At 33.9% G+C, this 9,035-nt stretch overlaps 1 long non-coding RNA gene across 1 annotated transcript; it reads right to left on the reverse strand.

Moving 5' to 3' along the window:
- Positions 1-4,218: 4,218 nt before the first annotated feature.
- On the reverse strand, positions 4,219-6,814 carry LOC129881466 (uncharacterized). The gene is made up of 3 exons (XR_008765591.1): positions 6,591-6,814; positions 5,608-5,658; positions 4,219-4,519 (listed from the first exon to the last, which is right to left on the reverse strand). It is a non-coding gene; the product is annotated as an uncharacterized LOC129881466 (long non-coding RNA).
- Positions 6,815-9,035: the final 2,221 nt, after the last annotated feature.

Consider the following 9,035-nt stretch of genomic DNA (forward strand, 5'->3'; position numbering starts at 1 on the left):
GAGAGAGAGATCAGTTCCATTAGGATGGAAATGTAATACCCCAAAAAATATTCGTGAAGACTCGAACCATTCTTCATATGCATATAGACTCAAACTAAATGAATTCTAATTGTATACATGAGTTAGGATCAATTTCTAAATATTTGAAGTGTATTAGATGTGTTTTAGGGTCATAAGGGATCTCTAACACCAAGCTGATTCCAAAAAATTTCTACCGGCTAAGTTTTCGTATGAGTTCGTATAAGGATCAACGTCAAATGACCATATCTCCTATAATATAATGAATTAAGTGGACTATGACCTATCAAATTGAAGGTTTTTGAGTCTTCTTTTCAAATCCATCAAAATTGTATTTTTTGGAGTTTGGAGTAAAAAGTTATGCCCAGTTGACTAGAGAGGTGTACGACAAGTCCGCAACGCAGACCTGTCGCGGATTTGGCCAGTTTTTCTAGATTTGTTTTGACCAGAGAGGTGCGCGACGAGTCCGCGATGTGGACCTGTCGCGGACTTGGCCATTTTTTCCAAATTTTAGTAAGGACAACTTGGACCATTCCCTATTATATATATACGATCTTGGACGCGTTTTTAGGGCTAAACTCCACCCCCATATCAATTTCTAAGGAGTTTTCTCTACAAAAACATCCAAGAACATTGAGAGAAAGAATTGGAGAAGAGAAGAAGAGTTAGGATTCAAGTTCTTCAAGTAAGGCCATCAAATCCTTGATTTTTTCTTCATTCCAGGTATGTAAGGCTAGCCTAAAATATGGATTGAGTTCTTTCATATGCCCATAGATTTGTTGGATGGAAATAGTGAAAGACTTGAACCTTCTATGAATGTTTTCTTGGATTTTTTCTAAACCCTAGAATATTATTAATATGTGTTAATGATGTTCTTGAGTTGAGTTTTGTTGAGACTATATATTCATGTATTCATTCACATGAACCCAAGATGGAATTTCATTTTTGTCATAATTTGTCTTAGGGTTGAGATTGATGGTTTTCATATAAATATTGCTTTCAAAGTGAGATGATACATATTTTAATGAATTTGATGAAATTGAACATAGAGTTAAATGGGGATTTTGGAGCAAGATATTTAATGATGATGTGAATGATGTTTATTTTTAACAAAGGTAAAATAATTGATGAAGAGGTTATGTTGATGATGATGTTTTGAGATGAAATGGATTGGAGTCTAATGTGACTACATGATATGATTTGTATAATTTGATTTGATTGGAGGCATATGAGGATCTTGAGTATTAAATGATTGTTTGAGAAGGAGTTTTAAAAATGATTTGTGAACGTTTTTGAGTAAATTATTTATGAACTATTTTGAGTTTAAAGAATGATTATTTTCATCTTTGATTTAGAAAGAGTTTAAGCATGATTTAAGTTTGAGAAGTCTCTTAATTATTATTTTGAGCATGAGTATTTTGAATATAAACGAGTTGAGTATTTTTACATTAAAGAGTCTATTTTGAGTTGAGTTGAGGAGTGAAAAATATGTTTTAAATGCATCTAATATTTACTGTATTCATTGAGTTGAGATTGTATCAAATTTAAAAAAAAGAGTTTGATGATAATGATTGTTGACTTGGAGTCCTGATGAGTCATGAATGAGTCTTGAAAGGATTACCTAATTGAATGAAGTGATGTTTGAAATTGATTGAGTTTTGAAATAAGGTCCAATGAGACCAGATTGATTGAGTTTTGAAAGAAGGTCCAATGAGACCAGATTGATTGAGTTTTGAAAGAAGGTCCAATGAGACCAAATTGATTGAGTTTTGAAAAAAGTCTAATGAGACTAAATGAGTTGATTTGAACTAAGTCCAAAAGAGATTAAATGAGTAATTTGAGTATTTTACTCACCTGATAGATATGAGCATATTGAGTCTTAGGAGGAGTATTGAGCACCGAATTGGGTATGAGTATAGTCCATATTTGAATCCCATGAACTACATAGCCAACGTAGGAAGGGATTGGACTGTTAAAGTTGGATGTTTCCCTATTTCATTGTCCTGAAATGATAGGACTTGATTGATTATTGGATCCATGATTGGTTGATTCGTTCATACCCCAAAAAAGTATGGAAGGATGTGGCAATAACATTGGCTTGTTGTACATCACTGGCTCATAGGTGATAGTTGTCAGTTAGAGAAACTCCCAAATTGTGTGGACTGTGCATGATATGATTGGTTTGATTGAGATTGTAGATGATTGAGTCGATTTGAAAGACATTTCTAAGTTCTGATTTGCATACCTGTTGAGTCGAGTCCTTTGAGTTTATTATTAAGTTGATTGAATATGATGTGATTGGTTTGATTGGTATTGTAGATGATTGAGTTGATTTGTAAAATATTTCTAAAATCTAATTCACATGTCTATTGAGTTGAGTCCTTTGACTTTATTCGTTGAGTTGATGGTATATGATTGGATTGGATTGAATTGGATGGTATGTGATTAGATTGAATTGGATTGTATATGATTGAATTGAATCGGATTGTATATGATTGAATTGAATCGGATTGTATATGATTGGATTGGATTAGATTGTATATGATTGGATTGGATTGGATGGTATGTGATTAGATTGAATTGGATTATATGTGATTGGATATAACTAGATTGTATATGATTGGATTGGATCGAATTGTATATGATTGGATTAGATCGAATTGTATATGATTGGATTGGATTGGATCGAATTGTATATGATTAGATTGGATTGGATTGGAGGGTATGTGATTGGATTGTATATGATTGAATTGGATCGGATTGTATATGATTGGATTGGATCGGATTGTATATGATTGGATTGGATCTAATTGTATATGATTGGATTGGATCGGATTGTATATGATTGGATTGGATCGAATTGTATATCATTGGATTGTACATGATTGGATTGGATTGTATATGATTGGTCTCTGTCTAAACTGTATTCTTCCTTTAGACTTATGACACCTTGATTGAGTCTTTCTTATCTTTCTGATTTGAGATATCTGAACTGGTATTATTCTACCTTGATGCATGTTTCATTCTGCCATATTACATACTCGTACATTCCACGTACTAACATCCATTTGGACCTGCATCGTTTCATGATGCAGAGACAGGTTTAAGAGATCATCAATAGGTGCACCATTGAGGACCTATTCACACTCAGCTTATTAGTCAGTCCTTCCCGACATTCGGAGGATACCACTTATGTTATTCTTGCGATGAGTTTAGTCTTTTCATTCTGATTTGAGGTAGCCATGAACCTATCATTAGCACCAATTAGATAGTAGCGATAGAGGCTTCATAGACTAGATAGTGATGGGTCGATTGAATATTTTATTTTCTTGAATTATTCTTGTCAGACTATTTAACAACATAGCTTGGAGTTTGATTTGTTGGTCTATGGTCTTTCTTCCTTGAGCTAGATTGTTGATTGGAATTGCCCACCTAATTATCTCTTTATTTTAAGTATTCCGCTGATTGACTGAATGAATGGATGTGTGATCAGGTCAAGTGGTTCGCTTGGGAGCTAGTAATGGTTTCTGAGTGCCGGCCACGTCTAGGGTACCCTCTCGAGGCGTGATAGAAAATTACCTCAAATTATTAGTCCCCCAGTGTCCCCCGAGCACTCCAATGTGTTGCTACAAACATTTCAAACATGCTGGACTTCAAATCACCCAAAATGGAGTCTCCTAACTCTAGTTATCACGTTTTAAAGTTTGGAGGAGTGCTTGAAATTAAATTCCCAACGATGATCGCAAAAGACAACAAATTGTTGCTAAAGCGACCATCGCTTTAGCCACACTTGGTTGCAAAAGCGACCATCGCCTAGGAGGCACTTGTTGCCAAAGCGACAGTAGTGTCGCTAAAGCTACTGTCACAAAAGTCAACTTTTGATCGCTAAAGTGGCTGTCGTAAAAGCCTTTTTTTGGTCTCTAAAGAGGTTGTCGCAAATGCCAACTTGGTCGCAAAAGTGGTTGCCGCAAAAGCCATTATTTGGTCGCTAAAGCCTTCGAAAATCATTCGGAGCCCAAATGATGCAAACAAAAGGGCAAACCACTTGGACTCGACATTCCGAACTCAACAGCGCAGTCAAAATTTCTGTCACGACCCAACCCCATAGGCCGTGACTAGTGCCCAATTTTGAGCACCCAAATGTACCCTTATCCCAAATTAGTCTATTTTTTATTTTTTTTGAATAAACCAATGTAGTGATTAGTAGAAATTGCTAAATATATCATAAAAGTAGATATACGCACGAGAGTTGAAAGGTTGTCACAAAACACACAAAAATCCAAACCATATATACAAAACCCACAACATAACTCTGTCTACAGACCTCTACAGATGATAGCATAGTCATATGACGGGACAAGGCCCCGTCGTACCCCTGACCAACATATCCAAATATACAGAGATAAAGTCAGTACCAAAATACAAGCTCCGAACAAGGGAGCACTGTCAACGACGCAGCAAATATCCTAAACAGGTGGATCAGCAAATCGAACTTCGGTACCTGTGGGCATGTAACGCAGCCCCCCCGAAGAAAGGGGGTCAGTACGAAAATGTACCGAATATGTAAAGCATGAATTGTAATAAATAAAATCATAATCTGAATAGTATGTGCAGAAAATAAAATAAATGTTCAGAATTTCAAAATATTTTTCATAATCCCAAATCATATATGCAAATACATATGCCGTATCCGGCCCCATTTTATGGGACTCGGTGAACAAAACGTGGTCGCCCTCCTGTCATTGGCGCCACAGCACATCATAACACCAGAATAGGGAATATCTCCGTAACAAATTATATCATATCAGATGGCCATATCAAATCATGTCATATTACAAACATATATGTACATGGCACAGCATAACTCCGTGGCATAACATTTACCACCCCATGTACATGTCATACCTGCCCCCTCACGTCGGGACACGGCGAACAATGCAGAGAAATACGCACGAAAACATATCCTGGCCCAGGCTCAGTGAAAGAAGCATTGAGGCATCCACGAGTGGAGTAGTGAGAAACTAAATGCAATTTAAATTACAAAATATTTATACAGACTCGATTGTATAATTTCGATAACAAATCATAAAAGGAAACTTGAATAATAATAATAGTACAAGTACTTCCAATATCACAATAGTCTAGGTAAAAATAATATTTTCCGAATTATCTCCGTACTTCCAAATATATTATGGGAATTATCGGAATAATTATTCATATAATATTAGGAAGCATAGCAAAGAGTTTCTCTCAAATTCTACCTACCGCAATTCAAACGGAATAACGAAGAAAAATTTGGAATAGTGGGGCCCACCTCGGTCAAATGAGGTGGCGTATACAAATCACGTGCGTTAGACTTCATAACATTATTTAGAAGAGTTTCAAGGTATTCAGAATTCATTTGTGCAAAATCTAGAAGTTTAGACAATTTTTCCAAAATTATTCATAATTACCTAATTCAATTCTATTGAATAGAAAAGGGAAATTTTCGAGCGTCGATTTCAAAGAGTAGAGTGATCCTCGAGGTTCGTATTCACTCCTATTACATCTAGGACATGCCAAGAGAAAAAAATGTAAAGCTTTACATACCTTTTTGGCCTTTTACGGTTGTCCAAGTTCAATTCTCGTTTCCTCCAAAATCTACAATTGGTCACATTTACCAATTACTATTCATAAGACTTTAAGAATTCAATTTTTCCAATACTTGTCTACGAAAATTTCGGCAGCATCTCCCCTATATATATGACACCCCGAGATTACAACTCGGCCACAATATTAACAACCAAGCCAACAACAACACCAATTCCATCGATAATCAATTTAACACACCATAACATAAATTGGTATAATTTTCCAATTAGTGCAACAACTTTCAATCAAACTTTGCATTTCCAAATAAATATGAATATCTCATATCCATAATTAATTTCAACTCATTCCAACATAAGTAAAAAATATTTCAAGTAAGCTATCCAATTTTTTTTCAATTCCATATTTCACCCAAAAATTCCATAAATGCAACAAAACTATTACAATTCATTTTCTTCTTTCAACTTCATAACCAAATTCATTTCCTTCTTTCAACTTCATAATCAAATTCATTTCCTTCTTTCAACTTCATAATCAACAACAACAATCCATACTTTTAATAACTTGCCTCCATATTCTTATAATATCATACTAAAATTACATAATTCCTACAACCCATTTTAATACCAACTTACACCATATAAACTTCATTTATATCCCAAAAATCATAACAACTAACAAATTATACAAACTTAATTATTTTTTTCCATTTCATCACCTAACCCATATTTCCAACTTCAATAAATTCATTCAACTTCCAATTCCAACATAAATTTTTTTTACCATAACTACTACTCCATAACTACTACTAAAATACTACACAAAAATTTAATTCATCTTGCCTCCAAAATCTTCATATACATGGATTTATACATATGTAAAATTCACCATACAAACTTTCATATTTCCATAAATTCTACACATCTCTACATACTACAACATCAACAAACTTCATAACACAAAGAAATTGGATTAATTCTTACCTTTTCCTTCCAACTTCTTCACTTTACCAAAGCTTCAAATCAACCAAACAAGCCTTCTATCTTCCAAAATAAGTTTACCATGTTGTAGAGGATCCTTGAATTAGTAGGAATACTAGGAGAAAATAATTCTTGGGATGAAATTTCAAGGAGTAAAATTACTCCCTCCATAGCCGATTTTCTCTTCTTTCCTTTGCTCTTCTCCTTTCTCAAATTGTGTAGAGAATTCTAGACATTTATGATTTAAAGCCCCTCATGAGAAATTCCAATTTTGCCCCTAACCTTTTCTAATATTTCCAAGTTGAAATTTCAATTTTGCCCTTAGTCTTTTATAGTATTTCCACATGTGAAATTCTAATTTTGTCCTTAACCTTTTATGGTATTTCCACATGTGAAATTCCAATTTTGTCCTTAATCTTTTATGGTATTTCCACATGTGAAATTCCAATTTTGTCCTTAATCTTTTATAATATTTCCACATGTGAAATTCCAATTTTGTCCTTAACCTTTTATGGTATTTCCACATGTGAAATTCCAATTTTTACCCTTAAATTTTTCCAATATTTTCACATCCCAATTTAGTCATAAGAATTATGTACCCAACAAAATCAAACATAGCCTTGCCCTTGACTTATTACCATTATCCCCAAATTGTCCTAATGTGAAAAATACGGGTCATAACAATTTCTATCTGAGGTAATTTCGCTGAAAAGTGGGTCCCACACCCAAATACTATTTTATGCCAAAATCCACAAAGAAGCTCGAAACCAGATCAGAAGCCTCGGGAATCCCACGAAAGGTCGTTCTAAACCAAACTCAACATTCCGGAGCTAACCACGCTGATGGAGTTTCAATTCGAGCATGTTTACCAAGAATGTTGACCAAAGTCAAACCTAGACTAAAGTTTAAAGGCTAAAATGCCTAATGGCTCAAACTCGCACTGAAAGCCTCGGGACTCGAGCCGAATATGTTGCTAGCCTAAAATGACCATTCTAGAGCTGATGGAACCATCAAAACTCCATTATGAGGTCGTTTTCTTGGAGTTTTGACCGAAGTCAATCATCTTTAAGAGCTCCAAAACAGGGAAACGAGCATAAAACCTAAACGAATTGAACGACCAGGCAATGGAACTGTCAATCTCAGCAAGTCATTAATGACTTGAGGTCACTACAGGAAGGTTCTAAATGTTGAAGAGATTGAAAAATGGAGGATATAACTGGGGGGTCATTACAACTCTACTAGTTAAAATATTAGAACAAAAGAAATGTGGAAAAAAATAATTTGAAAATCCGCTTTATTTATTCAACTCTTGTGTCTTTTTATAGCTCATTTTTCCCGCTCAGTGCTCACTTCTCACAAATTCTTTGAAAACGCTTCCAAAATTCATAAGTTCTCTAGGAAAACGAAATCTTCTCGAAAGGTGGAATTCTCAAGTCGAAGAATATATTGAACTATGACAATATCTCGAAAAAAGCTCAAAGAAGTTCTACTCCAATAGCCGCCCTCTGCTACACATGCAAAATGCAGCCAATATCCTTGCACAAATAAGGTGTGCTACAAAACGGACAATCTCAAGCAGCACTATAAAACTTGTCATACAAACATATCTGTCAACAAGAATACGATCTCAAAGATCACTATAAATCTTCTCACCCAACTATCCCTGTCGAGGACAAATGACTCTTTACCGGTTGGCCGTAAGTTTGAAGAGGTTTTAAATAAGTATGAAAGAAAGACATTTGAAATTTGTGTTTTAAAATAAGTCATAGATATTTGTGTGATTATAAATTATTTCATTAAGGATAAAATGGACATTTTAAACTTAAAAAGTATTACTAAATATGGAAATGTGTCATTCTTTTTAGGACCGACTAAAAAGAAAAGTGAGTCATATAAATTGGGAGGTAACAAATTTAAATATAGCTTAGAAACATTCAACTTTGATATTTATGTTTAATTTTTATATTGGATAAGTCTTTATAAAATTATATGTATAAGTATAATTTTGATATGGTATATTTTAGGAACTAATAACATTTTAGACTCAATTTAGAAGAAGTAAAAATTTCAACATATAATTTGATATGATATGTTTAAGTTTTTTTTACGCTGAGTAAGCCTTTTTAAACTTAAAAAATAATATCCAATTTTTCCCTCGAAAAAAATGGTTAATTTATTGCTGAATTATTCTTTTTTTTTAGTTTCATATTTAAATTATTGGGAGTGTAAGTTTCAATATATATATAAAATATTTTTCTGATCCCACTCCACCACTTTCTCTCGCCGTATCCACCCAACCCAAGTTTTTAATTATTTTTTAAAAAAAAATTATTTATAAAAGTTTTAAAGAAATTCTTATTTCATCCCCTCCCCCCTCCCTCAAATAATATTTAGATATTATTTTAATTTTTTTAAAAAAATAATTCCCCCACCCACCTAATCCTCCGA

This window comes from Solanum dulcamara, chromosome 3 (assembly GCF_947179165.1).
Source record: "Solanum dulcamara chromosome 3, daSolDulc1.2, whole genome shotgun sequence".
Taxonomy (NCBI): domain Eukaryota; kingdom Viridiplantae; phylum Streptophyta; class Magnoliopsida; order Solanales; family Solanaceae; genus Solanum; species Solanum dulcamara.